The 27,122-nt window shown below is 39.1% G+C and overlaps 1 non-coding gene across 1 annotated transcript; it reads right to left on the reverse strand.

Annotated features, from left to right (window-relative positions):
* Nucleotides 1–19,669: 19,669 nt before the first annotated feature.
* Nucleotides 19,670–19,774, reverse strand: LOC122560353. The gene has a single exon (XR_006314722.1). It is a non-coding gene; the product is annotated as a U6 spliceosomal RNA (small nuclear RNA).
* Between the last annotated feature and the right edge of the window lie 7,348 nt (nucleotides 19,775–27,122).

Raw genomic sequence — 27,122 nt, forward strand, 5'->3', positions numbered from 1 at the left:
CATCCACAAATTTACTAACCCATCCCTCTATGCCCTCATCCATATGTCATTTATGAAAATGACAAATAGCAGTGTCCACAAAACAGATCCTTGCAGTACACCACGAGTAACTGAACTCCAGGACGAACATTTCCCATGTACCACCACCCTCTGTCTTCTTGCAGCTAGCCAATTTCTGATCCAAACTGCTAAATCACCCTCAATCCCATGCCACCATATTTGCTGCAATAGCCTACCGTGGGGAACCTTATCAAATGCTTGACTGAAATCCATATACACTACATCAACTGCTTTACCCTCATCCACCTGTTTGGTCACCTTCTTAAACAATTCAATAAGGTTTGTGAGGCACGATCGACTTTTCAGAAAATCATGTTGACTATCCCTAATCAAATTGTTCCTTTCTAGATGATTATAAATCCTATCTCTTATAATCCTTTCCAACACTTTCCCCACAACCGAAGTAAGGCTCACTGGTCTATAATTACTAGAGTTGTCTCTACCCGCCCCCCCTTCTTGAACAAGGGGACAACATTTGCTGTCCTCCAGTCTTCTGATTCTATTCCTGTAGACAATGATAATATAAAGATCAAAGCCAAAGGCTCTGCAATCTCCTTCCTAGCTTCCCAGAGAATCCTAGGATAAGTCCCATCTGGCCCAGGGGACTTATCCATTTTCACACTTTCCAGAATTACTAACACCCTCCCCCCACTTACGAACCTCAATCCCATCTAGTTTAATATCTCAGTATTCTCCCCGACAACATTGTCTTTTTCCTGTGAGAATACTGATAAAAAATATTAATTTAGAGCTTCTCCTATCTCTTCGGATACCATGCACAACTTCCCACTACTGTCCTTGATAGATCCTAATCTTGCCCTAGTCATGCTTTTACACCTGACATAGCTTATAGAAAGCTTTAGGGTTTTCCTTGATCCTACCTGCCAAAGACTTCTCATGTCCTCTCTTACCTCTTCTTTAGGTCCTTCCTGGTAACTTATACTACTCAAATGCCCTACCTGAGCCTTCACGTCTCATTTTTACATAAGCGTCCTTCTTCCTCTTGACAAGAGATTCAACTTCTTTAGTAAACCATGGTTCCCTTGCTCGACCACTTTGTCCTTGCCTGACAGGTACATACTTATCAAGGACACACATTAACTGTTCCTTGAACAAGCTCCACATTTCAATTGTGCCCATCCCTTTTCCATCTTACATTTTGCCTAATTGCATCATAATTGCCTTTCCCCCAACTATAACTCTTGCTCAGCAGTATATGCCTATCCCTTTCCATCACTAAACTAACCTTAACTGAATTGTGATTATTATCATCAAAGTGCTCACCACCTTCAAACCTAACACATGACTGGTTCATTACCCAGCACCAAATCCAATGTGGCCTCACCTCTTGTTGGCTTATCTACATACTGTGTCAGGAAATCCTCTTGCACATATTTGACAAAAACTGACCCATCTAAAGTACTCAAGCTATCATGTTTCCAGTCAATATTAGGAAAGTTAAAGACCCCATAACACCTAAACTGTTACTTTCACTCCTACCCAGAATCATCTATGCAATCCTGTCCTCTACCCCAAGAAACTTTTCAGAGGTCTATAGAAAACTCCCACAGGGTGACCTCTCCTTCCCTGTTTCTAACCTCAGCCCATACCACCGCAATAGATGAGTTCTCATCAATATCCTTTCTGCAAGTGTAATACTGTCCTTGACTCATAAACCCATACCTCCCCCTCTTTTACTGCCTTCCCTGTTCTTACTAAAACATCTAAACCCCAGAATCTGGAGCAACCATTCCTGTCCCTGCTCTATCCGTGACTCCGAAATGGCCACAACATCGAAGTCCCAGAAATCCACCCATGCTGCAAGTTCAACCACTTTATTCCAGATGCTCCTGGCGTTGAAGTAGACACAATTCAAACCACTTTCCTGCCTACCAGTACACTCCTTTGACCTTGAAACCTTATTCATGACCTCACTACTCTCAACCTCCTGTATACTGGAGCTACAATTCAGGTTCCCATCGCCCTGCTGAATTAGTTTAAATTCTCCACATAGCATTAGCAAATATCCCTCACCCCAGGATATCGCTACCCCTCCGGTTCAAGTGTAGATTATCCCATTTGTAGAGGTCCCACCTATCCCAGAATGAACCCAAATTATCCAGGTATCTGAATCTGTCCCTCCTGCACCATCCCTGTAACCACGTGTTCAACTGCTCTCTCTCCCTATTCCTACTCCCTACGTGCTGGCACATGATACAGGTAACAAACTAGAGATAACAACTCGGTTTGTTCTAGTTCTAAGCTTCCACCTTGGCTCCTTGATTTTTTGTCTTACAGTCAATCCACAAAATACCTTATAAATTCCTACTTTGGAAACAGAACCGGTCTGACTCAAGATTGGAATACAGACAGACTCTAACCTCACACTTTTAATACATTGTCTGAGCTGAGATGTCACCTTTTTTTATAATAAAACCTTAAGTTATCTCGAGAATGTGACTTAAAAGAAGTTATTGTATTTACATATTAATGAACCGAGACCTGCAACCCCTTCTAAAAGTTGAAAGACTTAACAACAATCTAGGCTTGTTCAACATATCATTTCAGCTACACGACTCTGTAACCTTTTGCTATAAATTTAGTGTCTTATGATACTGCTTCACAACCAGCTGATGAAGGAGCTGTACTCCGAAAGCTAGTGCTTCCAAATAATCCTGTTGGGCTATAACCTAGTATTTTGTGATTTTTAACTTTGTCCACCCCAGTCAAACACCAGCACCTCCACATCACAATTATACATCCAACATTGTTTCTGAGACATTATGTTGTATTTCTAACTTCAAAACAAAAATGTTGCCCTTGCAGTAAATGAAACAGAAACTTCCAAATATTTAAATTAGGGATATTGCCTGCCCAATTTGAGGCTGCTAGTTTGAATGCACAACAGAAACAAAAAAGTCTGGGATTAAAAATATATCAATGTTTTATGAAGGCCTTAGTACTATGGAGGTACTAAAGTTGAAATTTTTGACCCTTTTTTTTATCACCAATACAGTAATTTTAAAATTTGAAGCATTGTGTAAACCAAAGATGCAACATTAATCAGCCTTTGCCTTTTTATTTCAAATTAATAGTGGTGGCACTTAATTTAAAGCTCACTTCCATGAAAACAATGCTATAGAATTCTGCAGCTCAGAACTTCAGCCTTGCTTCTAACTTTGTTCCTTCATATAGGTTTCTGAGTATTTACATTGCCATCAGATATAGCAAGTAACTCCAATCAACTGCAATGGAATGCTTCTAGTACCTTCTCATGCAATGGATGGTTTCAAGTTTAACACTCTTAAAAGGAACACTAACATTTGGCAAGATTGTAGCATGGGAATAAATTATAATGAACAGAAATTGTATCCAATAGTCACTTGGTAGTACAAAACTTGAGATTGTTGAGAGATTGCAAATGCTTTGAGTATGTAAAAGAGATACTTTATGGTTTTCATCTTACATTTCTAGTATAAGGAGTTTGACTTTGTGACATTTTAATAAGACACAATATAATGCATAACAAGAAGTGATGCAATGTCACCTTTTCCCACTCTGTTTGCAGCTTTGTGGCAAAATAACGGCACAGTAAGATGTATCTCAAATAGAGCTAATATTTTCCATATGCTAGCTGTTTCTTTCAGTATTCTTTCTCAACAACAACACCAAGTCTATTTCTTGAACTCCCATCAGGAGAGGTACAAGAATGTCAAGTTTCACCCTGAACAGCAATTGATACTGCATGAAAAAAGGGCATTAGTTGGTTAGCACTCTTTTCGGATTGGTCGGGGCAGTACCATGCAAAATGTCTTAGTGAGCAGTAACTCCCCCAAGCAATTGTTTAATTTTTTAAAATGCAAACTGCCTCTGATTGCCATGAAAAATGCATCAAGGAATATTTGTCCCTCATGTTTTTAATTTAGTTAAAAATGAGCAATGTTGAAGAGCATATAGCCCAGTGTTTGAATATAGGCAGCTTCCAACAGGCTTGAGTGAGCCACTTTGCAAGCCTGACTGATCATCTTAAACTTGATTTTTGTGTAATTTTTTTTTGTAATTTGGGGATTGTTTAAGTGGTGTAGCCCAATTGCAGAATCTAATCTAACATTGGACACTATCCTGAGTTTTATAGCCACAGGTTAGTTGAGTATGGTCAACACTCAGCCTATTGCGTACATCCCAAAAAGAGATACTGTTTGAATGATCCAGCAGTCATTGGAATACACTCTCTACATATAATGTAAACCTCTGTAATCCAGCACACTTTGGTCTTGCGATCTTTGTGTTTTGGCACCTAAAGAACTTCAGTTTTCCCTGGAGCAGCATCTGAGTTGATTTTCATTCATGTTACTTTTTGTTTTAGTTTGTCCAGTTTGGATACCCCAAATTCTCTTACTAGTGGTCAGTTGAAAAATAATGTATCAGCATGTGATTAATACAAATCAAGGTGAAGTCTTTACTTTTAATGTGTTTGTGCATTGAATATACCTGATCTCCTGTTGTAGGAAAATGCCTTGGTTCACCTAAAGTTCAGTCTTGAAGCTACCATCATTTGGATGGTAGGCTGATCCTCTCTGGCTCAATGGGAGCTTCCTGCTAGTGATAATTAAGAGTTGGCCTGCCTCCTGAGAGCACTGACTGCCTTTCTTTTGTCTCACCTCCAATAGAGCAGGCATGGGTAAATTGGAGATCATTGGGGATGAAGATTACATCTTTAAGTCTTTTAGAATTTCACTGAATCGCACCTTATTATTATTCAGCTGTATTGGGTCTGCAATGTTATTGGTCTGCTATGGGAACAGTAGCAGAATGATCCACCCAAGAGATATTAGTGTATCTTTTGGGGCTTTATGGAAATCCAGTAGCTCACTAGCCACTTTTTGGTGCTGGTCAAAATTAATATGTCAGTTGATTTCAGTTTCATGGCATCCTTTGCTGGGATTTAGAACTAAAGATTATGTATTTGTAATCTGGTACATTAGGCATTAGGCTACTGTACCCAGTTGGCAATAAATGATGAATTGGATTCAGCCTCAGTTATTACAATGTTGCCAGCCTCCTAAATATACTGACTATTTTCAATAAACACAACCCATTGCCTCTTTACAATAATAACATAAAATGACTGCTCTCCTGTCTCGTTGATGATAAACAAACTTACAGTTATTTCCAGTGAAAGAGAACTTTACAGTGCCATCTTTTCAATTCTGTCCCAAAATTCATAACATTTTTTCTATATAAATGAATGGATAGCTAACATGTTGTTCTAGTCATAGTTTTCTTTATGAATTTGACAATACTATGTCTTCAAGAGGTGTATTTTGTCTTTGTTTTTATGAAGATAGGTTGAGACAGAGGTACCGACTTTGTCTGTTCAAAGCCAATAAAGTAAACGGCTTATGAAGCCTTGACTTTTTTTTTCCAAGTTGGAACAACAGAAGCAGCACGCAAGGGTGAGGTCAAGTTCGCACAGAACCAGGATTTTAGTTTAACTTTCAGTAGTTGCTGAGGTCTTGAAGCTGCATGTGGAAGCTATTATTCCTCACTCTGTTACAGTTAAAAGCTGGGGTTCTCTTCCTGCTGCTGGAATTGCACATGAGACAATCTATTTTACTGAATTGGCCCTTGCCAAGAGTGTGTTTTTAGGATATTACTGTATTAAAACAGTTGCTGTTTAGTAGTTAAATAACCTATTATTCTGTTAATTTTTCCAGTAGAGATAAGTTATGCCAATTCTTCTTTCTTTTGTTTACATTTAAACTATAGTGTAAGAATAAAGTATGTTTTGCTTCAAGCCTGGTAGTTCAACCAATTGAACTGTATCTGGAAGCCAATAAAGTAAACAGCTTATGAAGCCTTGACCTTTTTTTTCCAAGTTGGAACGACAGAAGCAGCATGAAAGGGTGAGGTCTTACTCTTGCCTTTAAAGAAAGAAAAAACTTGGGGTCTAGGCTATGCTTATAGTATATCTTGAAAGGATTTGGACTGGTTCATAATATGAAAGTATTTTAGTTATATTTCAGTTCAATATGTAGAATATGATAAGAAAAAATAACCAAAGTGACGTTGATTGATAATCAACATGGTTAAGTATCTGACAAGTCTTTTTGGCAGCTGTACTTGGTTTGCACATAATGTCACTGAGATTAGCTATCATTAAAACTGAAATGTTTTAAAAGGATTTAAATGAGAAGCAAAATACAGCATGAGGGAAAAAATAGATATTGAAAGCTGTTTGACAAGAAAATATGTAGGCTATGGTGCATTTGCTCATTAATATATCAAGCATGGCTTTGCCCCTCCAATATGAAAATCTTGTACGCACTTGCATGTTTTAATGAGAACAGAATATCTTGCCCTTTTCAATGGTACTACATGTTGATAATGTTGGGCTATTTGCATATATATCTGCATACTGGAGTCTGCTCGAGGAAAGTAAATTGCTTTTTCTCTGCAACAGTGATAAACACCTTAGCAAAGAAGCATGTTTTGATCACTGTAAATTTTATTCCTTAAAGTTCAAAACAAGCAATTGTTGTAAATCTTTAGTGTTTCACTCCCTGATTGAGCAGCTTCATAAGACAAATAAATGACTTACTTAGCTTGTGTCTTTGGTTAACCAATGTTTTTCCAATAGACTGGTTTTGAAAGTATCAGTTCTTACTTTGATGTGTGTGTTTTCCTATGCATTAAATTACTAAACATGCAATTCGGCAGCCGAAATAATCTCAGGTTTTGTCATCACCTCAAAGTACCTTCAACTTAACTTTGTATATTTCCTCCCAATCTTTTATTTGTCTTGCACCTATATTCTGTTTTAGTTTGTCAAAAGACATGCTTTCTTGATATTTCTATGCAAATTTCTCCCATTTTTATATTTTTTCCTTTACTAGGAAATCATGAAACAACACCCACAGACAAATAACTGCATTTACAAAAAATGAACACAACAGTAGATATTCCAATTTGCTGTCTGTATAAGGGAGCCTATATTTCATGGTAAGATTGTCAACAAAGCTGTAAGTGTTCACCATCAGTATTTCTCTGAAACTGACAGCCACTTCTGGAGACCACATGCAAAAATCTAGAAGTTGCTGTTTATAATTATATGCATCTTCATTGAATGAGCTGCTGAAGTCCGCCCAGTCTAAAACCAAATAGAAATCATTGAACTGATGAAAACTAATCTTTTGCTCTATTATTCTCACTCTAAAAGCCTATGAAAATGCTGCATGGTATTGAATGAGGTGTAACTGGGTATTTATCAGTGTACTATGTTCTGGTAAACTGTTACTGGTGAACAACTGACTCAGAAAAAACTCATTTTACATTTATGCAACATTAACACTCTCTATTGTGATCGAAAACAATTCCAAACATGTCTTATAATTTTCAAAGAATGAAATTAATGTTGTTTGACTTTCTAACTTAATGTTGTATATGTGTCCCAACAATTTATTTTGCTTGGTAAAATTTAGCTTGGAGTGAAGGATAAGCAATGTATTTAATATCTGATTTGCTGGCAATGGCGGCTTACATTACTTATTATATAACTCTTTTTGGATTGTTGGAGACTCTCTTGATTTGACACTCGCTTCCCACTAACATCAGGAAAGAGGAAGACTACTGCAATTGATACATTAGTGAGCTGCTTTCTCTGAGGTCAGCAGCAGCATCAGTGTTTCAGCATTTGTTGCAGAATTGGGCCTTGTATTTTAAATGTATTGGATTTACTCTTCATTCAGTCTTTGCAGGAATGCTCCCAGTCTCTTAATTAAATGATTAAAATTAACTGAACATTTATCTGGTACAGAATTGTTTCCATTTAGCCTGTTATGATGTTCAAATGTCATATTAATTTGAATTGATGGGATTATATTTTGAAAACATTTAAGTTGGGATGAAATCATGCGTGTCTCCTTTATCATTACTAATGCGGCATGTTGACATCATCTTATGGGTGACATCTTGCAGCTTCTAAATCTAATTATTTTGTAGGCCATATACATTCACACTGTGGTGAACTGGATAACCAAAGTGACATATGGAAATCCAACAAATTCCACTGATGGAGGCTGTGTGAAGCTTTTGTGTAAAGAATGTGTGTGGATCCATTGAGTGAACACTGCTGTTTTGAGGGAGGTAGAATTCTGGAAACTGTTGGCTACTCCAGCCCTCAGGTTATTCTGTTTGTTCTTCTTCCAGTGGAAGATTCCCCCAACCTTTCTTTGGTCCTCCTGTCTTTAACTAATGTTATCACTTTGACATTTCAGTTTGTATGGTGTCAGTTTAAGTATTATTGGCTTTGTGCACTTCATTGCCATATGTTCATGTAAGGAGAGTGTTCACCATACATCTTTGAAGCTATTAATACAGAGGAACCTGGATTATCTGAATATCAATTATCCAAAAATCAGATTATCGGAAGGAGATCTCGAGGTCACGATAGAAACATTACATCAAAGATGTGTTTCCAACAGTGATCACATCTTTTGTTTACAGTGATTAAAAAGGCACCGTCTCCAAATCACTGACCTCCCGCCCTCTCTCTCTCCCCACACTTTCCATGGAGTTCTACACAGGGGTGTACCCTAACCCCCGCCCCCAGATAATCTCTCCAACACTGTCCTGTACAGGGCAAAGGTGGAACCTGTCAAAAAGTTGCAGTAAAAAGTTATGTTTGTGTGTGTGTGTGCGCACGCACGCTATTTGGAGACTTACCCCACAAAGGTAGCTGCAACAGCAGTCTTGTTGTTGGTGTACAGTCCGGCTGCCCTGTAGAGGTGGGGGGGTGGGAAGCGATGATGTTGGACTGGGTTTAAGGACGGTGTTGGGAGTGGGGTCTTGTGCGTTGTGTCCTGCTGCAGTCTCCTGAACAGGGAGCAGGCTTTAAAAACTCCGAGCCCCAGAGGAAAGGCATTTAATCGATTAACAGAATAATCGACTTTCCGAACGAAATAGTGCCCATCCATCTCGAGGTTCCCCTGTATTACACACATACGATTTTTTTCTGTAATATAGTAATTAAAATTTTAGAAATGATATAAACCAACCATGATTAACTAGGCAAATTCCTGATGAAGGGTTTTTGCCCGAAACGTCGATTCTCTTGCTCCTTAGATGTTGCCTGACCTGTTGTGTTTTTACAGCCCCACACTCTTGACTGTAATCTCCAGCATCTGCAGTCCTCACTTTCACCAAAATAAGAATTGTGTCAAATCAAGTGGGAAAATACATGATGAGAGCAAACTAACAAGACATATAAAAACCAACAGTAAGATCTTCTTTAAATGTATAGAGAGAGGAGAGAGGCAACAATGAACTTAGGTTCCTTAGAAAATGACACTGGGGACAATTAATAGACAGCCAGGAAATGGGAAGGTAGGGGACACAAATAGAATTTCAAAAATACTAAGGGCTAAAGTGGAGGAGGAAATAAACACAATAAATATTACTGTGAGAAACATATGAGGGAAGCTGATGGGGCTAAAGACTGATAAGTTCCTGGATCTGATAGCTTGTATCCGAGAATTTTAAAGGAAGTAGATGCAGGGACTGTCAATGCTGTGGTAGTAACCTTCTAACGGTCCACAGTTTCTGATAAAGTTCCAGTGATTAAAAACTCTCGATTTAACACCTGCTTTCAAAAAGTAAGGGAGACAAAAACAAACCAGTTAGCTTAACATCTTTCACTGGGAAAATTTACAGTCAACTATAAGGGATGTAATAGCAACGTATCTAGAAACATATAATCTAGAAACGGAGTTAGCATGACTTCATTACAGGAAAATTATGCCTGAAAATCTATTACTGTTCTTGGACAAGTTAGCAAGAATGGTAGATAAAGGGGAACCAGCAAGTGTAACAGACTTGCATTTCCAAAAGGTATTCAATAAGGCAGCACAAATGAGGTTATTTAAGGAGACCCTCATAGTATTGGGTTAGTTTATTAGCATGGATAGAGCAATGGCTAACTAATAGAAGATAGAAAGTTGGGATAAAGGAGGGGCAATTTCAGGATGGTAACCTGAAACTATTGGAGTGCCAGAGGTATCACTGCTGGGTAACACGTATTTATGATATTTATTGCTTGGATTACAGAAGTGAATGCATTATAGCCAAGTTTACATTTGACACAAAATAGTGGTAAGGCAATTAGGCAGGTAGGAAGATGGCACAAAGATTGTATGGAGGGATATAAATAGATTACGTTAGTGGGAAAAAAAACCGAGATGATGGAATATAATGTAGGAAAGTATCAGGTTATGTATTTTGGCAGGATGAATAGAAGATGTGAATGTTTTTTAAATAGGGGAAGACTGCAGAAAGCTAGAAGACAAAAGGATTATGGTGTCCTAGTACATGAATCACAAAAAGCTAGCATTCATATTCAGTGAATAATAGAGAAAGCAAATGGAATATTGATCTTTATTTCAAAGAGAATGGAAAACAAAAGAAAGAAGGTATTTCTAAAACTATAAAAGTCATTAGTCAGTCCACATCTAGAATATTGTGAGCAGTTTTGATCTCCTTCACTAAGGAAAGGTAAACTAGCATTAGAAGCAGTTCAGAGAAGGTCAACAGGGCTGATCCTGGGTATGGAAGTGATTTCCTATGAGGAGAGGTCAAATTGATTGGGCTTTTACTCACTGGAGTTGAGAAGAATGAGGTGATCTTATTGAATCATATAGGATGCTTTGGGACTTGACAGGGTAGATGCTGAGATGTTGTTTCCATTTGTGGATAAGTTTAGGACCAGAGAGCATTATCTCTGAGTTTGGAGTCACCCTAAGGTAGACTGAGCAGGTTTTTTTCTCTGTCGTAGAATGGAGGGTTCAGCGCTTAGATAAACACATTTCTAATCATTCAGGGAGTCAATGATTATGAGGATAAGGCAGAAAAGTGGAGTTGAGGGTTATCAGATCAGCAACGATCTCATTGAATGGCAGAACAGACTCAATGGGCCAAATGGCCTTGTTTCGCTCCAATGTCTTATGACCTTATCTTAATATCAACCTTCTCTTGTTATGCATGGAATTATAGCCATCTATAGATTTATTAAACTTGGAATGATATCAAACAATAAAGTGTGAACTGATCATGCATTGAAAGAGCCATTTCTCTTATTTATTCCTGGGACAATGACATCTCTGCCTGAGCCAGAATTTATTACCCACCCCATTTGCCCTTGGGATAATGATAGTGAGTTGCCTTTTTGAGCCACTAAAGGCCACTTGCTGTGGGGAATCCCACTATTAGTGTTCCCTGAAAGCTGAGCAGCAGCTCTGAGGTACGCACCAATTCATGTGCCAAACATTGCATTTCGGGGGTTTTGGATGTTTTTGCCACAAAACCATGGAGATACATGTGCAAAACAATGGAGGGGCTATTGCCCACAATGCTGTTAGTGAGTGTGTTCTGCAGTTTTGACTTAGTGATAGTGAAGGAACAGCACAAATGTATCTCCAAGTAAGGTTGGTGAGTAGCTTGTTGGGGACTGTAGCTAATGATGTTTTGTATATCAGTTCTCTTTCAGGGTAACTTACGGAGTTCCACATCTGTCCCTTTCCTTGCAACCTAGATAATTATTCAGTTCCCTTTCAAAAGCCATGATTGTAGCCATCTCCTCTGCATTTTCAAGCAGTGCATTCCACATCCTAACATATGTTGCCTTTGGTTTAATGCTCATAACCTACAGCAAATTAACAATGAAATATACTGCAGATGCTGTAAAGCTGAAGTAAAGTCAGAAAATGCCAGAAATACATTGCCAATCTGGAAACATCTGAAACAAGGATAAGGATTCAGGTTGATGAGACCTCACCAGCTTCTTTACAAACTTTTAAAAATGTTCACAAGAAGAAACACAGTTAAGAAACAATCCTTATCCTAAGGAAACAAAGGACCCATGGGTGAATCAGACCCATAATTGACATATCATCAGCATCACACTCTAACCAACTGAGCTGGCAAACTGTGTTGAAAGCCATTGTCCTGCATTTGGGTTTACATTTTCAACATGTCCCTGGTTGCTGGGAACTGTTCGACAATACAAGAGCATAACAATGTAAGAAATATGAGTAGGCCATACAATTCAAGACTGTTCCACCATTCAATAACATCGTGACTGACTTGATCTTGGCTTCATCTCCATTTTTCTGCCTCAACCCCTTGACTCCCACATACTTCAGTATTTGTTTGTCTCAGCCTTGACTATATGCAATGACTCGGCCTCCACAACTTGATAGAGAATTCCAAAAAAGCTCAAATGCTGAGAGAACAGCTTGCACCACATCTTCTCACAATAGTTAGATGTTGAACTGAGATTGAGCCAACACAATAGCCAGCTTCAGGATAATACAGGCAGAGTTTCCATTGTCTTGTCAAACAGTAGGCCTGCTCTCCCATTAGAGAGAGATGATTAGTGGTAGCTTAACCACACCTCAGATGGTGGGGGTGACGGGTGCAGTTGGTGGTGAGGGGGTAGTGGGTAAGATTGAGAAGAAAAATCCTTTGTAGTAAGTTCAACTGGTCCAGAAAATGAACCCATGCTGTTGGCATTATGAACCAGCCATCCAGCTAACTGAGCTAGACTGACCCTCCCCCCAGATAATAATGAGACAATGCTCTGCAATAACAAAAATGTTCTTTTGTATTCGATTTAGGCACCAAATTCTAATTAAAATGCTTAGCCTGTCCCGACTTGAGGTGGTTAGGTGCACTTGTAATATTGTTTACACTGCATGCTTAGAAATACCATGATAACTGGATTCAATGCACCGAATCATTACCAGTCATAAATTTAAAAAATCCTCCAAGAGATAGATACCTACCTGATTATTTTTAGATTAGATCCCCTACAGTATGGATACAGGCTACTTGGCCCAACAAGTCCATACTGATCCTCCAAAGAATAACCCACCCAGACTCTACATTAACCCCTGACTAATGCACCTAACACTATGGGCAATTTAGCATGGCCAATTCACCTGACTTGCACATCTTTGGATTGTGGGAGGAAACCAGGGCACCCAGAAGAAACCCACATGGGAAGAATGTGCAAACTCCACACAAACAGTCCCCTGTGAGGCAGCAATGCTAACCACTGAGCCACCATGCCACCCCAAAAGCACATTATAAAACACATGGCCCAGACTCTCAGTGGAACACGCGGGTACAGTGGAACTAAGCAGGTCCAACTTAGAAATATAAGTGTCTTGTCCCGCATTTTCAACACAGTCTTCGAAATACAGAATCAGACATGGAACAGCATTGACTTTGCAATAGTCCACACATAACCGTTGGGTACCATCTGGTTTTGGCACCATTACTGTGGGGGAGCTGCAATCATGGTAACTCACTTTGATTATGTCATTTTGGAGCCTGCGTTCAATTTTCTTTTGAACCTGTGCCAACTTTAGAGGTGCATGCCTATAAGGATGTTGCTTAATCAGAACAGAATCTCCTATCTCACACATAATTAAGTTAGAAATTCCCAGCTTATTTGCACAAATCTCCCTATGCGATAGTAATAACTCTTTCAGGTCATTTCAATTTTCTTCAGGAAGGTAACTCAATAATTTATGCTGAAAATGTGTTGCTGGAAAAGGGCTTCTTCTTTCCTGAAGAAGGGCTTATGCCCGAAACGTCGATTCTCCTGTTCCTTGGATGCTGCCTGACCTGCTGCGCTTTTCCAACAACACATTTTCAGCTCTGATCTCCAGCATCTGCAGCCCTCACTTTCAACTCAACAATTTATCCCAATTTTTGACAAATATCTTATTCTCCAATTTAATTTGAGGGATGACCAATTCAGAAACCTCTGAACTTGGTTATTCATGCTGTGTTGTAACCAATAACACACAATCTCCTTTGGCTATCCTTCCCTGTCAAAATACCTTTTGAGCATATTCACAGGACACACTCTGTGAGATTTCTTTCTGTCTGGAGTCCAAATCAAATAGTTCACCTCATTCAATTTTGTTTCAACTTGATAATATCGATGAAACCTTGTTTTTAAAGGTTCACCTATCACTGGAAATAGCACTAACACCTTATCCCCAATAGCACAACTGTGAGTTTTTGATTTCTTGTCTGTTTCCTGTTTCATTATATGCTGTGATACTTTTAAATACTGTCCAGCCATCTCCCCCACTCTATTTAATCATTGCCAAAAAATTGACACATAGTCCAAATATATGGTCTCTGAACTATGACTTATCAATTTCTCCTTAATCAATTTTAGCAACCCTGTCACCACGTGCCCAAAAACTAATTCAAATGGACTGAATTTGGTCGATTCATTTGGTGCATTTCTGATTGCAAAAAGTACACAGGATTTCCCTTGTCCCAATCATGTGGATAGACTTGACTAGAAGCCCTCAACATGGTCTTTAATGTTTGTTTCTAGTGCTCCCTGCGATTCTGGATGGTATGCAGTACCATCCAGAATTGCTTTATTCCCAAGTTATCCATAAACTCCTTGAATAGCTTGGACATGAAGTATGATCCTTGATCTGGTTGTATCTCTGTGTGTAGTCTCGTGAAAAATTTGAGTAATTCCTCTACAGTCCTTTTTGCCGTGATATTGCATAATAGAAAGGCCTCTGGAAATCTAGTGGACAGATCCATAATTGTTAACAAATACTGATTCCCACTTTTTGTTTTAGGTAGGGGACCTATGCAATCAATTAAGACTCTTGTAAAAAGTCCACAAATGTAGGAATAGATATTATAAGTGCGGGTTTTATTAATGCCTGTGGTTTTCCAATTACCTTACATGTATGACATGTCTGGCAAAATTCAACTACGTCCTTGTACAGTCCAGGCCAATAAAAATGTTCTTGCATTTTAGCTCGAGTTTTTCTCACTCCTAAATGACCCCCTAATGGTAGTTCTTGCACCACTCGCGACAGCTTCTTTCTATAATGCACTGGCAATATGACTTGATGAATTTCTGCCCATTTCTCATCTGCCTGAAATGTGATGGTCTCCATTTCCTCATTAAGATATCATTTTAAAGACAGTACCATTCAGGGATACTTTCAGATGCTTCTTCTGTGTATGCTTTTGATACAGTTGCTTTACATTTTCACCTTTCATCTGTAACTCAGTTAATTTATCTGAGCTAAAGATGTCTGCTTTGTCACCTATCTGTGCCTGGTTTGTGCCAAATATCTAATCAAACAGGATCTCTGCTAATTCCACTTCAACTTTCTTTTTTATACTTTTTGATTTCTCCTGTTTCAACTGGTGACTTTGTGACCTCGTTACCAAACAATAGGGAACAATTCCAGGATATGTGTCCTGCAATAGTTCAGTTGCCTGTGTCTTCACTGGCTTTTCAACCATAGTAGACCACACACCTACCTGTGAATCAGCTATATCATTAGCAAGTACAAATTGTATTCCTGAAGCTGAGAGTTTGTCCAATACTACTATCTCAACTTCCCCACTCTACATCGGACATTCTAACCTCATTCTAAATAATTGAGTGCTTCTGGTCTCAGAGTGAATTCCTGTTACCAGCACCTTTTCTGGCAATAGTCCTTCAGGGGTACATACCTCCTCATCTTTCAACATCAAAGATTGATAGGACGCTGTATCTCTATATATTATAACCTCTTTACCTGATGCTCCTGGCCAATGTGAGTAAAATTTACCTTCACGGGTATATGGTTTAAGAAGATCTGACACTTCTTCTTTAATCAAGCTCCGATCAGGTTGTACATTCTGGTGCAGCTTTCTAGCCTCCACTGTGCTTTCCCTTACCATTCCAACAAAATTCACTGGATTAGTGGTGCTGGAAGAGCACAGCAGTTCAGGCAGCATCCAAGGAGAAGCGAAATCGACGTTTCGGGCAAAAGCCCTTCATCAGGAATTAAGGCAGTGAGCCTGAAGTGTGGAGAGATAAGCTAGAGGAGGGTGGGGAGAAAGTAGCATAGAGTACAATGGGTGAGTAGGGGAGGGGATGAAGGTGATAGGTCAGGGAGGAGAGGGTGGAGTGGATAGGTGGAAAAGGAGATAGGCAGGCAGGATAAGTCTGGACAAGTCATGGGGACAGTGCTGAGCTGGAAGTTTGGAACTAGGGTGAGGTGGGGGAAGGGGAAATGAGGAAACTGTTGAAGTCCACATTGATGCCCTGGGGTTGAAGTGTTCCGAGGCGGAAGATGAGGTGTTCTTCCTCCAGGCGTCTGGTGGTGAGGGAGTGGCGGTGAAGGAGGCCCAGGACCTCCATGTCCTCAGCAGAGTGGGAGGGGAGTTGAAATGTTGGGCCACGGGGCGGTGTGGTTGATTGGTGTGGGCGTCCCGGAGATGTTCCCGAAAGCGCTCTGCTAGGAGGCGCCCAGTCTCCCCAATGTAGAGGAGACCGCATCAGGAGCAACGGATACAATAAATGATATTAGTGGATGTGGCTTATCCTGTTTTCCTACATCTGGCTTCCCAGTGCTTTTCCTAACCCACCAACACTGTGATTTCATATAGCCTACTTTATTGCAGTGAAAACACTGGAACTTTTTAACTCCTCTGTCCCCTTCAAGGGTTTCCTTTTTACCTTGTGGTAAATTATCCTCATGATCTTCACCAAGATCTACCTTTCCCTTTCCACATGAAGATTTCTCTTTTCTCCAATTTCTATCCCTCAGTGATTGAAATTGATTTTGGAAGCCAAACTTTGATTTATTGACCAACTCATAATCATCCGTCATTTTAGCCACTAATCTTGTTGTTTTAATCCTCTGCTCTTCTACACGTGTTCTTATTATTTCAAGAAGTGAATTTTTGAATTCCTCCAAAATAATCGTCTCTCTAAGAGTGCCATAGGTTTGCTCTATTTTTAATGCCCTTATCCACCTATCAAGATTACTTTGTTTGACCTTTTTAAACTCAATGTAAGTTTGACCAGGGTCCCTCCTTAGATCCCTGAAACATTGGCAGTAGGCTTCTGGCACAAGCTCATATGCACTTAAGATGGTTTTCTTCACCTCCTCATACGCCTCAGATACCTCCTCTGATAGTGATGCAAATACCTCACTAGCTCTATCTACACATTTTGTTTGGATCAACAAAACCCACATGCTCAATGTCCACTGCATTTTTTTAGCCACCTTTTCAAATGTGATGAAAAAGGCTTCCACATCCTTCTCATCAAATTTAGGGAATGCTTGAATATATTGAAACAGTTTCTCTCCAAGCTTTTGGATCCCATGGGTTTGCTCATCCGCACTCTTTTCATCACTGAGCTTACCTTCAGCCTTCATCGCCATCCTTTTAAGCTGACCTACCTGTCTGAGTGCCAGTTTCTGAAGTTCAACCTCCCTTTCTTTCTTCCTTTCCTCTCTCTCTCTTTCTCCCTCTCTTTTTCTTTTTGTTCTTCCAAAGCGATTCATTCTATTTTTCTTTTCTCTGCTTTAAATTGTAATTCAAACGTTTTCATTTCTGTTGCCCTTTCCTAGTTCTTTTGCCTCAAACTCAAGGTGCTTCATTTTCAATTGAATTTTAGCCATCTCTATAAATTCTGATGGTGTTTCTAGCAAACTTAAATGCTGAGCTATGGTTGTAATTATCTCTCCTTTCCTCATGGAAGGAGGTAGCTCCAACTCCAGCTTGTCTGCTAACTCCAGCAGCTTGGCCTTAATCACCTTTTGTAAAACCCCGAAGGTCACTTCTTCCACCCCCAGAAAACTCTTAGTGACTGAAAAAGCTTTTGCTATCCCAAGCACGATCAAATTCAACACCCAGAACAAAGGATACTAACACCTACCACTTGCAGCCTTCGAGTCCAACAACTCTAATCCCCAGTTTGGAACTACAGAACAAATCCCACAAAGAGCCCCCAATTTGGTACAGATCAGGCCAGACCCCCTCAAAAGATTTCAAAGTTAGCCCAGACTCTAACTTTGCTAGTTGTTTGAAGCAGATGTATAGTGGATATTCCAGGAGTGATGTAGCTGGCCTAACCACTTTCTTTAAAATAAAACCGAATTTATTTGCAAGATTACTGAATGAAACACAAACAAGTTAGAACAGAATACAGAATAACTTAACCCATCCAAAAACCCAACAAATTATCCCAATTTAAAGATGTTGTTCCAAATACTTGCAACAATCCCCATAAACACCCCGGACAAAAAAAAAAGAAAAATCCAACACAGGTTCTTAGAGGAGAGATGTCAGAGAGAGGGAGGATCAGCCTGGACCTGCTTCTTTGGGTCCAGTAGCTTCACAACTGACTGCCTGCTAAACTCAAATGAAACCCGAGCTGGGAGAACTAGCCATTCCCTTTTCATCGTGTAAGTTTTTTTAAAACTTAAAAGCCTTTTGCCTGAGGCATTATCTGTTAGCTATAATCAAATTGACCCTAAACCCTTTCATACCTAGACCATTCAAAGTCTCTGTGTTCACGACCCCTCTGAAAAAGAACCCAAGCACAACCTAACCTTGTTAAAGTAGCAGCATCATCACACATAGCTGACACCAAGATGTTGTTGTTGCTGTTTACAGCATAGCTTGAAGTTGTCCTGGCCCCATGTCCAGCATTTGTCTTCCGCAGCAACATCGATCAAAATCAATGGTGTTTTTGCTCATCCAGTCAGTGTTTCTGGGCATTTGCTTCTACGGAATTTTTGTAATTTGTATCATCAGCAGAGTCACCGTAAAGTATTATTGAAATATATTGCACATATATTAATGTAAGATGCACCTCCAATACATAAAGCATTTGTTTGGTTAAAAAAGAAGCTGTCAGTTTTAAATGCTGTTTTCGATTGTCGTTATGTATCTGGGCAAGCATAATATTACTTGCAAGAGTGTGACTGACCCAGGAATCAGGGATTTGTTTGGTGGTCAACGTTCAGTCAAATTAATTGAGTGCCTCCTGCTGCAGTCTTTTAGCCTGTGGCACAATGAGAGCCGCAGCCTGAAGCAGCATTTGCTGGCTGCTTTTTAGGATTCCAGAAGCGAGGTTGCAACTTTGACATGGGCTTGCTCTGATACACAGTTTACTATTGTCTGTTAAATTACCAAACAGAAATTGAATAAATACACATCCACCAGAATGTATTTATAAAGTAAGTTCCCAGTGAGTCTAACAGTTCTTCTGCACATTCGGAGACCAAGGGATGCCAGGCCCAAAATCAAATTGGAGAGGGTGCAGAAGAGACTTATTAGGATGTTGCTGGGACTGGAGGCTTGAACTATAGGGGTAGGCTAAGACTTTTTTCACGGGAGGAAGGAGATTAACAGGTGATCTTTTAGAGGTTTATAAAATCATGAGGGGCATAGATAAGGTGAATAGCCAAGGCCTTATGGTCTTTTCCCTGGGGTGAATGGGTTCAAAACTGGAGGACATATTTTTAAGGTGAGGGGAGAAAGATTTAAAAGTGACCTGAGGGCAACCTTTTCACATAGAGGGCAATTCGTATGTGGAATGAACTACCAGAGGAAGTGGTAGTTGTAGGTACAATTACAACATTTAAAAGACATTTGGACATGTTCATGAATAGGAAAGGTTTAGAGGGATATGGGCCAAAGTGGGACTATGGATGAGTTGGCATGGATAAGTTGGTCTGAATGTCTGTTTCTATGCTGTTAGACACTATGACTCTTTGACAACACTCTTATCACGAATTTGCATGTTATCCTTGCACAGGGGCTCTACTGATCTTCTGTATATTGTTCCAATTTTAGGAAATGTGCTGCCAAGGTGAACAAGTTGTCCTTTAATTGACCACTTAAGAGACTCAATTGGGCACCAGACAGGCTGCCAATCTGCCACCTTTCCTATTACTGACAAAGTAGAAGGGCAGTTAAGAACAACTGAATGTCTTCCTGTGCCACTTCACAAACTTTTCTACCTCCAACCTCATTGCTGGTGGCCTCTGAAAATTACAAGTATTTAGGATGCAAGATATCTAATCAAATCTTGTTATAGATATTCCTATGCTGATATGAGCAGTGCAATTTCCATTTTCTAGAAGAGAAAACTTCTTAAAAACTATGGAATAATGAATGTATACTTCTCATGGGAACTCATAAAATGATTTTATTCTGATTTGGTTCAGTTTGTCAGATTTTCTTTCAGACTTTTGAGATTTTAACAAATATTCGACTGCACATGTATTACATTTTGTAGACATGAATACATGGCCACTTGATTTATTACTGATTCCTTATTTTTGGTACCAACATTAATTCTAGATCAAGTTATTTTATTGGTTAGTAATTCAAGGTTGATTTTTTAATTTGAGATGTCCTATGAATAGATTGAAAAGCAGAACCATCTCCATCTCTGTCTGAGTTTAGTACAATATGTTCAGGCTGAGTAGTCCATAAAATATTTTAGATATTTCCTAAGCAATCTGTTCAGATATTCTCTATCAAACCTCCAGAGCAAGTGTCACTGCAACCCAAATGTCGGGACACTATCACGGTGCCACAACAGCCCTTCAATATTTTTTAATCAACCCATTCAGAGATGTCATTACATGTATCTGGAGCAGGTGGATAATCCATCTTGGACTCCTCCAGTGATCCTAAGCATCACAGATGCCAGCTTCGGCTGATTTGACTCATTCCATGGGATAACAAGAAATGGTTAGCGGCACTGGATATTGCAAAGGCAATGGGCCCTGACAACATGCTGGCAATAATGCTGAAGACTTTCTCCAGAACTTGCCACTCCCCTAGTCAAGCTGTTCTAGCACAACACTGGCATCTACCCAACAATTTGGAAAGATGCCCAGGTAAGTCCTGTACAAAAAAAGCAGGACAAATTCAACCCAGTCAACTACTGCTTTATTGGTTTACTCTTGATCATCATGGTAGGTATCATCAACAGTACTATCAAGCAGCATCTGCTCAGAAAAAGTCTGCTCACTGACATCCAATTTGGATTCTGCCAGCTCCTGACTTCATGACAGATGTTCAAACATGAACAAAACAGCTAAATTCCAGTGGTGCGGTAAGAATCACACCATTGACATCAATACTGCATTTGTCTGAGTGTGGCATCAAGAAGTACATACAAAACTGAAGACAGTGGAAATTAGGGGAAATACTCTCTGATGGTTGGTGTCGTACCTGGCAAACAGGAAGGTGATTGTGGTTGTTGGAGATCAGTCATCTCAGCATCAGGGCATCTCTACAGTATTTCCTCAGGCCCAACCATCTTCAGCTGCTTCATCATAAGGTCAGAAATGGGGATGTTTACCAATGATCTCATAATGTGCAGCATCATCTGAGACTCCTCAGATACTGAAACAGTCAATATCCAAATAAAATAGGATGAGTAGCAAATAACATTCATACCACACAAATGCCAGGCAATGACCATCTCCAATAGGAGACAATCTAATCACCACCCCTTGACATTCACTATCATGACTGAATCCCCACAATCAACACCTTGTAGCTTACCATTAACCAGCACCTGAACTGGAGGCATAAATAAATTCAGTGGCCTCAAGAGTAGCTCAGAGGCTAGGAATACCGCAGCAACTAACTCATCTCCTGACTCCCCAAAGCATGTCCACTATTACAAGGCATAAATCAGGAGTGTGATTGAATACACCTCACTTGCTTGGATGAGCGCAGCTCCAACAACACTCAAGAAACTTGACACCATCCAGGACAAAGCAGCCCATTTGATCGACACCACATCCACAAACATTCAGTCATAATTACAAGATGCATTGCAGAAATTTACCAAAAATCTTTAGATCGCATCTCCAAAACCACAACTACTAGAAAGGCAAGGACAACAGACACAAAGGAACACCATAATCTGTAAGTTCCCCATCAAGCCATTCACAATTTTGACTTGGAAATATGTTTTCGGTCCATCACTATTACTGTTTCAATATCCAAGAATTTTCTCCCTAATGGCATTGTGGGTCTACCTACAGTATATAAACTGCTGCAGTTCAAGAAGACAGCTAGGCACCACCTTCACAATAAATGCTGGCCAAGTCAGTGATGCCCATATGCCATGAGTGAATTAAAAAAAGATGTGGGACTTGAATTCGGACTTGCTGGTTCAGAGGCAGGCACATTACTATTGCACCACAAGAGCCATCCCCTCTCTCCTCCCCCTCACCTCCCCCATCTCTGTTTGGAATTTCTAATCAACTTCTTGAGACATGTTAACCGTTTCTGTTTGCACAGCACTGCTTCATCCAAAGCAATGGTTGGAATTAATTCTGGTGAAAGGAGATCTATTCCCTTTGTGTCGATTCAAGTCATTAACTCCATTGGGGATCAAGAAAGCATATTTTTAATAAATAAAACAGGAAATGCTGACCGGGATTACTTTTTGTTTCGTTTGATCCAAGAAGGTATGAATTAAAACAAAAGAATTATAATGCTTAACATTGAAATGGCATATTCTTATCATTAATTTAATGTAATGATAGTGCAGGCCCAGTGGATGATATTAAAAAGGGTTTGCTCTGAACTGCATATGATGCTGTGGGATTTTCCATTCAATGGATAGATGGTTTGGGGGTGCGGGGGTTGGGAGCAGATATTGCGAGCTTTATTATTTCCCTATTTAGAAAAAAACTACGTGCATACAAGAATTTAAACTATGGACATAGCAAGTAGGAGTTCATGTTACATAATTATGGAAATTTAAAATCATTATGCAAAATCAGAGCTCCAGAGAATTATGTCTCTGTAAAATCAAAGTTGTAAATCATTGGCTATTAGTAGTTCTGGGAAGTAAGCATGTACATACTATTACTACCACTTGACTTAACCCTTTATTGGCAGAGTAAAGACATTAGAATCATAATGGTTCCAATATAATATCTAATCTGCTATAGTATATCAGCTTCAAATTTGTTGTCAATATGTAGAATAGTCATATCATCACCTAGTTATCTTTCAATTATTTTATGTACAATTCTTGCTTCTCTGCTAAGGGGGGGTCCACTTTCCTCTGCCTTGTTTGGATATTATACCACACCTCTGTGATCATTCTACAGTAGGACTTTAACAGATAGTCAAGGTTAAAGTTATGGATTTCACATTGCCCCACAAAACCCTGTAATGGTATACTTTCTAGAATGCAGTTCTGTGACAATTAGACGACTGGTCTAAGGGCCCCTGCGTAGTTCAGTTGGTAATGCATCAGACATTTGGGATTAGAATAGTTAGTAATTTGTTTTTGACTGGTTTGGATGCATTGGACCAAAGTGTTTTTTTCTGTGCTATAGATCTCTGTGATTTATGAAATCTCACCGATGGTAGTCATCATCTATCCTCGTAGTGAGCATTAACAGGCTATTTCACTGGTGGAGTTTAATAGAAAGCCCAATCCCACATTGACCACATCACATGTGCAGAATGTGCCATTTTTAAACATAGTTTCTGATCAAGCATGTGACACTGAGACCCTACAAACATTTATTGGTATTGTTGACTTCACTCATAAGCATTCATAAACATGGAATTAAGGTAATTACTTGTAAACCTGATTTCTCAGAAGAGCATGTTTGCTTCATTTTGTCTGTCAAGAACATCTGTTTACATATTGTGTTTTGTAATCTATTATTTATTCCAGTAATAGTCATAATTAAATAAACTTTGAACTTAATATGCACCGCACAAAGTCAATAACATATCACTAGAGTTTTCTTACAACACTAGTTCATCTACTACATATTTATCACACCTGAAATACTGTAGCCATAGCAACATCACACCTCTCTGGTACTGTAGGAGCTGCAAGGCTGACAATTAGCATCTATATGAAATGTCCTCAAGCAAAATATATGTGGTGATTTGTTTTCTCTGATATTTCCTATTATAACTGCATTTCTAAAAATGTAAATATGATGTAAGACCCAGCTTCATTAAATACCTAGCATTTATTCAGTAAAATAATCTTAACAGGATGTAAACCCACTGAGATGTTCTCAGTGCCCAGAGAGGACTTCAAAAATAGAAAGGTATAAGCCCACATACTTGACCTCAATCTTCTTTCAGAACTAATGCAGGTAACTGCACTGAAAGAAGGGTTATGTTGTTTACATGAGAGCTTTGCTAACAAGCTCAAAGTCAGAAACAGCTTGGCTCATAGAGGTGCCATTTTGTACCCTGGAGATCTACTCGCACAGTAACAGACACCTTAGCTTTGCAAAGCTATCATCTCTTCAGCAGTTCAAACAAAAGCAATTTCAGACATATTTTTAAATGTGTTCTTGAAATACACAATTGGTAATGAATGATGTCACCAATCACACCATGTTTCCAAATCTAACTAATTACTTTACAAAACAACAATCAAAGACTCTCCAGAGATTCACAACTGATGCCTGGACCACTTTTCCCTCAAACACATGCAATTCAAGTCCAGATGTCACTGATGCAACACTTGCTGACACTTCCTTTAGAAGACAAGAAGATATATGTGCATTGATACTGCAAATGATAATAATTAAGGCAGGGATTTTTGACAACTAATACAGAGAAAAACAGAAAGTATTGTTCTATTACTGTTTGCAAAGGTTGAAAAAAGGTTTTTTATATTTGGTTTATTTGAAATATCAGGTACCCATCCATTCTTACCAATTAAAGATAGCAGAAGTAAAATAATCACAGCATAAAAGTTTTGGACAGCCAAATAAATATTTCATGTAATTAAAGGTCAGATAATTAAAAAGCACTGAGTCATGTTATTTCTTATTCATTTTGGGAGAAATGGTAGGGAAGTGGTAATTTCATCGGGTTTGAAAATCAGAGGTCCAGACTGATACTCCAAGATTCATGTGTTTGTATCCCTCTGTTACACATGGTGAGATTTTAATTCAATTAATATGTCTCGAGTTAAAAGCATGTCTGCTGGTGATTAATAAAACAATGTTAATTTTTTTCCAAACACTTTAGGGAAAGAACTCTTACATTCTTAAGTAGTCTGGCCTGCATATGACTCCAGACCTACAATGTTAACTTTTATATGCTCTCTGAAATAACCTTGCAATCACTTAGCCAAGTCAAATCACAATGAAGACTCAGGAAAGAAGTTAAATCAGATGAACCACCAGCACAAGCTAAGGCACAAGGAAACAACAATGGCAATATATGAACAAAAGCAGGCAGTGCTGCACAGCACATCTGACAACACCTGCAGAGGTTTTCTCTCCAAAGTTGCTGCCACACCTGTGTGTTTCTCTAACATTTGCTATCTTTGTTTCATATTTCCAACATCCACAGTCCTTTGTTTTAATACAAACCAAGATTCCTGAAGAAGGGCTAATGCCCGAAACGTCGATTCTCCTGTTCCCTAGATGCTGCCTGACCTGCTGCGTTTTTCCAGCAACACATTTCCATCTCTTAATACAAACCAAGCCCTGTCAACCCTGTAAAGTCCTGCATGTGTACTAGCATCTGTCGTCTTGCAACAAAATTGAGAGAGCTGTATTACTAACTAGTCAAGTAACAGCCTGGCTTTGTCTTTCTCACCAAATCTTACATTACAGACAATGTCCAAAACAGTATTTTCACTATACCTGTCCCATCTATTGGACCACCAGAGGTGGCAGGATATTGGTTTACAGTATGGATAGTATTATCCTTGGAGTCCTCAATGTTGCCTTTGGACACATGAAGTCTCATGACAGTAGATCAATCATGGTGAAGGAAATCTCCTGCTACTCGACGTATTGTCACCAAACGCACCCCTTCCCCGTTGGTTAATGAATCAATACTTCTCCATGTTGAATATTGCTTGGAAGATGCATGCTTGGGGGGAACAGGGGGTAGGTGTAGGGTATAGTGGGTAAGAGCATAGAATTAACTGTGGGTGATAAACTTTATTATCCATGACTGAGATTGGCTGAGGACTGACAGGGCTGGCCTACTACTAAAGGACATAGTTGATAAAGTGGGTCTTGCACAGGTAGCAAGAGAACAAACAGAAAAGCTATTTGACCTTGTCATTAACCATCAGCTTTTTATTGATGCATTTATTTATGACAGTATTGGCAAAAGTGACCACTACACAGTCATTTTGAAGATGAAGTCTCAGTTTCACGATTTGGAACATCTCACTTCAGATTTGGAGGAACTCACACACAACATATGCTATCCTCACCAAACCTTGCTATGAATTAGCTCAAGAACTCAAATCAAGTGGGTGAAACAAAAGTTTATTTCAGCAAATATATGATGCTCATCACTGATAACCATCACAGAAACTATCCTTTAATCCATATCCCACCCATCTCTTGCTCAATATGAACATTTCCCAGTTCTGATGAAAGGTTACAGACCTGAAGTGTTCACTCTGCTTCCCTCTTCACAGATGCTGCCTGACCTGTGGAATATTGCCAGCATTTTCTGTTTTTATTTCAGATTTGCAAGATCCATGGTACCCTGCTTTTACAGATTAACCCACAACTTTATAAATCACAATTTTATCCCAGATTACTGATTCTAAGACATTTCCCCTCCTGTCGTTAGGTTGACTAGTTTAGATTTACCTGTTTTATCCTGACCTGTTCAGTTATTAATGTTGAATTCACAATGGACATTGATATCTATTTTTCTATAGTAGTGAACAAACATTTAAGCAAGAATGCTTAACAACAAATGTTTCAAAAGCATTGCTTTATGACGTTTGTAATTGTACATGTTTTTCCCACAATTCCAACACCACCTAGCCCATTCTTCAAAGTCAGGATTTTTCTTTGTATTGTTAAAGAGAACTTATTTCATGGGCAGGTTCTGTTTCTGTGACAGTTTGAAGTTTACCATATTGCTTTTTTGATTACAGGTTGTGCACCTTTAGTTCCACTGGTCTTAATATAATTTCTTGACTGTGGACTGCCAAACAGATCCATTCATGTTCTACAATTTATAATCAATTGCCTGGTATCTCCATAAATGATAATTTTATTTTTCACAAGTGTCTTAAATATGTTTTCATCTACATTTCTTTGGGGTTGTCTTTAGGGTGTCAATGGGAGATGCTACAGTGCAATATTATCCATTTTAAAAAGACCTAATAATATACCTCTGGGGTTCAACATATTACTGCTGTATCACAGTCTTGTGCA

This window comes from Chiloscyllium plagiosum, chromosome 20 (assembly GCF_004010195.1).
Source record: "Chiloscyllium plagiosum isolate BGI_BamShark_2017 chromosome 20, ASM401019v2, whole genome shotgun sequence".
Lineage (NCBI taxonomy): Eukaryota > Metazoa > Chordata > Chondrichthyes > Orectolobiformes > Hemiscylliidae > Chiloscyllium > Chiloscyllium plagiosum.